The 6425-nt window shown below is 45.4% G+C and overlaps 1 pseudogene; it reads right to left on the reverse strand.

The window, feature by feature from the left end:
• Positions 1-6425, reverse strand: part of LOC101648451 — a 37278-nt pseudogene that overhangs the window by 7789 nt on the left and 23064 nt on the right.

Genomic DNA, 6425 nt, shown 5'->3' on the forward strand with positions numbered 1-6425 from the left:
ACCTTTTAAATTTTCTTTTAATATCTGGAGCTGATTGTGAGATAAAATTTGAGTGAAGTACAATCATGCCTTCTGGTGTAGTAGGGTCTACATTGGTATACTTAAACCTGAAAGATGTGAGAGAAATTTGGCAGAATTTTCATTTGGTTCCTGAATGCTTTCCCTAATTTTATCATAATTGACTGCCTTAGTTGAGGCTTATTGCAAGCCCTCAATGAGATAAAAATCATATCATTTTGAAGAATATGGTCCTCACGACCACCTGATAATTCCAATTAGGGTTGTGCTGGGGACTGCCTTGAAGTCTACGGGCTTATCCCGGTTCTGGACAGGCACTTCATCACTTCTCTTTGTGCAGCTATCCAGACTATCTCCCCATCTTCAGGGGTCAAGGTAGTTGTTAAAAATCATATGGACGCCATGCCAGGTAACATATGACTGGATGAGATATTTAAATTCTTTATTATGTATCTGGGTCTGATGTACAACATCTAAGATGTTTTCCTAAGACTGATAAATAATTTAACAAGAAAGGGATATGAACTTTTACTAGCCTCTCTGCTCCTGAGACATCACAAAGGGAAATGAGGGGGGCAGCATTTGAGGATGGATCCTTTGGATTTGAAGGAGCTGTCTTTGTGCTGGGGATGTCTGAACATAAAATAATAAGGTGTGGAGATGGTGCTGGCAGTAGGGGACAGGTGTCCGATGTCTTAGAACATGGTAGGGGTTGGAGGGGAACTGGTGACAGAGAAGAGGTGGGAGGAGTGGACAATCATGGTATGGGCAAGGGAGGAGTTTGCATAGAAACTGTATGAGGTAACAGAGTGGTAGATATTGGATTATAGCTTGTAGGCTCAGAGGTGATGGGAGGAGGTTGAAACAAGGCAAGGGTGGGAGGAGGTGGTGAAGAGGTAGGCTGAAGAAGAATGAGGCATGATAGCAGGAGATATAGGGCTATAGTCTGGCAGCTGGGAGAATGCAGCAGTATCCAGGCCTGAAAGGTGTTGTAAGGGGGAAGGGAGAAAGAAGGCACAGCAGCAGTTGGGTCAGAGACAATAGGCACTGAAATTGGAGGCACAGCATGATCAAAAGGATCAAAGACTTATTCTTAGTCTGAGAGAGGAACATTTTCCTGAACTAGTAGGACTTGCATAGTGGAACAATTCTGACATCAATGAGGTTGAGCACGAAGGAGAGAGAAAACTTGGATATATGGAATATCAGAATATATTTTGTAGATTAAAAAGAAATTATTGAGATCCTGAACAATTTTTAAATCAAGTATACCACCTGGTAACCATCTTGAGTTATTGCTCAATTTGTACTGCAGTCACACATGATTACATAATCAGTTTTCCCCTTTGAATAACTGATTTAAGACCCAGCGAATTGAGGTTTGCCAGTAAACAAACTAGAGGTGTGTTATGACCATTGCTTACTGTGGTCGTTATATAATCCTTTGTCAATTTGATAATTAAATGTGAAGGGGTGGAGTCCAGCCTGTCAATCAAGATATAACCAATGGTCTCTGTGTAGGCATGGCCTTCTCCTGGCAATTAAGGGAATTCCTGAATTCCCTCTTTGGAGGCTGGAGACAGTCTCTCTTTCAGCTCACTCCCTTAGAGATCCTCTACTGACCAGACACATGGCACTATGCTGATAGATCCCATGTCCTGGGAACTAGAAAAGCCACATGGAGACCCCTGCCAATGCTGACATGCTTACACCACCACGGGATCCAAAGATTTTCTACCCACTGGCCTGTGATCATCCTGCATTCGGCATCATTGCATGTGTATTGGACATATGGGCTAATATCTGACTTAGGGGATTTGATTGGATTCAGTGGGATGCTTTCTTAATGTACAATTACCCTTTATATAAATATCTCTCTTATACACATACGAGTTTCTATGGATTTGTTTCTCTAGTCTACCCGGACTAACACACTTAGAATTCTTACAATCCATTTTAAAAGGCTGAGCAAAAAATTGAGCTTTCTTAAATGAGGTAACAAAAAAGGAGAGAGTCCTTATACTGAATAATTACCACCAAAGTTCCTGGGGTGGGAAGCCCATCTGACGGAGCAAAGATTTCTGGTGTGTGGACATTTTCAGAAAGGCCAAGGGAAAATGAGCAGACCGCATCGGAGTAGGGAGCTTTGGATTTAACACTCAACGATGCTTTGTCAGAGGGCCTTTAGCTGAAGATGTGGAGATCCCTTTGCTAGGCTCGCTAGAAGGGGGTCTGGAAAGGCTGCTGGGGACTTTAGTGGCTAGGGAAAGGAAAGTGCCACTCCAGTCCTAGCCTAGATAGCCTCCCCGTGCAGGCCACCATATATTAGGTTTTACAGAGACAAGAGACAGAATGAGTCCTTTAATTTATAGATTAATGAGGGAGATGCAGTTTGTAGGGAACAGGAAATTAGGAGAAAGGGGTTTAGGATCATAAGATAAGAAATGTTAGAGCTGGCCTTTTGTCTAAAGCCAGAAGATTAGCTAAATTGAAAGGTGTAAAGTCCATGAGACCCACTACTACATAAAGGAAGATAACATTAGGTTTAATAAAGACCCAACATTAGGTTTAATACAGAACAAACATTAGTTTTAATACACAACAAACTACAGGAGAACAGGTGAGGAAGGAGTTAAACAGCTCTAATGTCTGCTGCAGAACTGGCAGAAGGAATCTAAGCAGGAGCAAGAGCCAGCTTCTAAGGCAGAGAGAAGAGGTGAGAGCAACAGAGGCCAGAGCAGCACAGTGTAGAAGGAGCCCAGCCCAAGTGAGAACAAAGGATCAATTTGGGTATGTAAGTCTTTGGGATGTCTGTAACTTTTTGATAGGAGGGTTCCCCACATCTTTCTGGTTGGTATGGGCAACTCCAATGGGCTGGCTGCCAGCTTCTACAGACTGAACACTTAACTGTGCGGCAAGATACTGTGGAGTATCTTTGGAGTAAGCTTTGTAAACAGAAGAAACCTGTCCTGTCCTCAGTAAAGGCTTCCAACAGACCCTAGAAGGGTCTGGCCCTTCTATGGAGACCTGTAAGCTTTCCCTTTGGCTGAGTTCCAGGTCACTGAACCCCATCTTTCTAGAGCTGGGCCTGTCTCTTCTTCACTTGCCAACTGCCAGGGTGTTGACTAACAGCCACCAAACTGGGCCATCTCCTTGAGGCCCCCAGTCCTGGAAGGACTTAGCCCAGCAACCTGGGAATGCCAATCACGTTTCGTTGCATGGTGGTTGCGCTGGAATATCACTTCAACACCCACAAGGCTGAGTGTGCTCCCTGTGGCCACACACCAACTGACAGGAAGAGCCAGGTAGTTTCCAGACCTGGATCTTGGGTTCTCCCCCTGCCCCACTCCCAGGAGAAGGTACCGCACAGGTGACAAGACTTAGCAAACCTCCTGAGGAAGCCCTAACATTTTGTGCACCAGCTGCAGCCACTTGCTTCCTCAGACTCATTCTCTTCTTGGTAGTGAGAGAAACAACAGACCCCCCCGGGCTCACTTTTGAGCTGAAGAGGTACAAGGGGTCTCCGGGAAAAGGCACTGTTTTATGTAGACAATGAAGGGGGTTAGCAGAAACCCACAGGCAAGGAACCTGGGAACCTCGAAGACAAAACTCCCAGCCTGGGATTACCCCTTTCTCCAACAGGGATTCCCACTAGAAGCCCCAGCCAATCCAAAAGCTGGGGGATGGGATCAGCCTCCTGGGGCACCTGCTCACCTCTCACTATGAGAGGGGCTCCGCATGGGGAAGGGGAGGAGGAGAGAAAGGGCTCTTGTACCCCAACAGGGCTGCTATGTGCGCCAGGGTTCCCCAACCTGGCCGCCGCCCAACGCATGTCTCTGGAGACTAGCGCCCCTCACCTGGGAGCGCTGGCTACCTGGTGCTCAGGTTGCGGGTGCTCCTCTGGCACCACGTGCGGCGCACAGTAAACACAATAAGCCGCAGTTCCCGCTGGGACACCGCCACTTCTGCCTCTTGTCTCAGAGCGACCCAGGGTGCGGTTCGCAAGGGGGCGGGGTGGGGGGCGTCTCTGCCTTCACTTCCTCCTTTGAGGCGGCTCTGGACCCGCCCATTGCCTGGGCTGCACGAACCCAAGTGCCTGGGGAAGCGGGGAGGGGAGGTGCTGTTTGGGCCTGGGTGGGGCCTGGGGCGGGGCGGGGAGGAGCCAGGGAGGGCGGGGAGGCAACAATGGGCCCTCAGCCCTGGTTGAAGCTGCAGCTGCAAAGGCTTAGGTAATAATGGCAGAGGCACCAGCGGACAGAAATGGAACTTTCCCCCAGCGCCGAGAGCGTGCATGGATGACATAAAACGATGTACAATGTTTGTATGTAAGCCTGTGATCAGATTCCCTAGATGGGACATCCTTCTTTCTAACTAACGCGAACCACCCAGCCATCCAACCTTGCCACAGTGTTAATGGGGCTGAAGCAAGAACCCAAACTAATGACCTTTGAGGTGAAGGAGCTTTCTGCACCCCAAAGTACTGACGTGTATGGATGCCTTTAGGAAAAGAAAAGTACCTGCATCATATGTTCTAGGTTAATTATATGTCAGTGTAACAAAATTTAAAAATAAAACTTAAACAGGAGCACTAAAAAGTGATAGTTGTTAAACTTGACTGTCAGAGTTGGAGTTTGTACTTTTATCTTGTTCTGTTTTCCTTGAATGCTATTGGGGCAGTTAAACTTGACAGTTAAGTTCAATGATGCTTATCGTGATTTACAGACTCTGCTAAGTTAAGTATATCACTTACCAGAGGTTCTATCAATCCAGTGGTTTCAAGTGCATGGGCAAAATGTTTGTAGAAACTCTTCCAAGTTTAGAGGTCTGGAATTTAAATTTATTTCCTCCAAGTAACTCTTGGCTCCTGGGTCTCTCAGAACAAGTGCTTATGGGAAAGATCAAAGTGAAGCATTTTCCTATTAATTTGCATCCATAAGGATTATACTTTTTTTATGCCTGTTATACTAGAGAATTTCTTTATGAAAGATCTAGTCTGATTCAAAAGTTGCTGGTTGAAAATGGAGATACAAGAATTGCAACATTTTGTTACATTTTTCAATATGGGCAGGTAATTCCACAGACTATACAGAAACCTCTGCATCACTTATCAACAAATATTTACTGAATTAAACTGATTTATATTCCCAGGTCTGATGGAGCCACCTTATCCTTAAATCTTGGGAAATAGAGGCTAAATTTTGCAAGTAAAAGAGGACTTCTCTTGAAATACCTGCCCTGTTCAACCGGGTAGGCTAGAGAAACAAATCTAGGGACACACATAATGTTTAAGACAGAGCTTTATACCAAAGAGTAATTGGATATCAAGAAAAAATCCCAGCCCAGTCCACATCAAGTCCATAAGTCTGATATTAGCCCATGAGTCCAATACTAGTCCATAGATTCCTTTTCAGTCTCAAGCAGGACATACAATAATGCTGAATACAGAAAGATCACAGGCCAGTGGCTGAAAATTCTTGTGTATCCAATGATTGTAGAATTTTCTTAGCGCCAGTGTGGGTCTCCACATGACTCTTCCAGCTCTCCGAACATTAGGAAGGTGAAGCAGAGAGAAAGGGTGGCTCACTTCCTAGAAGCAAGAGTGGAAGTTCCCAGAATTCTCATGAGAAGGTCAAGCCCACCAGGAGGCATCATCGAGCTGTGACCTGATTGACAGTATAAACTCCACCCCTAGACTTATTTATCAAGTGAATATGAAATTATTAAACTACTACACCTGCTTTCATGTGAAGTTTTCTGTCCCCTTGGATAAGTTATTAATTGTCCCCCAAAAAACCAACAAAATCCAACTCACTGCCATTGAGTCAATGTGAACTCAGAGTGATGCTATAGGACAGGGTAGAACTGCCCCTGTAAGTTTCCAAGACTAAATCTTTGTGGAAGTAGAAAGCTCCATCATTCCCTGTGGTGTGAATGGTGGATTAAAAGTGCTAATCTCATGGGAGCAGATGAAAGGGGAAGAGGAGAGAGTGGAGCACACCCTGGCCCACCAGAAGACCGCCTGGCCAGCCACACTATGAGACACGGCATCCCTCACTGACCCATAGCCCTACAGGGGACAACACTGGAGACACAGTGTGGGAATTGTGGCCGATCTGATCCCATCACACCATGGCAAAACACTAAGGGTTGCAACAGAACAGCAAGGGAACAGAGCAGCGAGGTCCCCAGGGAATGCTGATGGTGGACTTTGGGGCCAGGGCTTGGTGCCCCAACAGAATGGACTAGAAAACACCGGAAAGGTCAACTAACAGTCCTTGAACTAATTACAAGTTTTTCTTTCTTGTTAGGTTTTGTTTTGTTTTTGGTTATTGGTTTGTTGTTTTTGCTGTTTTGCTGTATATTGTTGCTTGGTTTTGTTCTGTCTTGTTTTTGTGCATGTTATTATC

This window comes from Echinops telfairi, unplaced genomic scaffold, assembly GCF_000313985.2.
Source record: "Echinops telfairi isolate 266 unplaced genomic scaffold, ASM31398v2 ScPeMD7_7447;HRSCAF=8485, whole genome shotgun sequence".
Classification (NCBI taxonomy): Eukaryota; Metazoa; Chordata; class Mammalia; order Afrosoricida; family Tenrecidae; genus Echinops; species Echinops telfairi.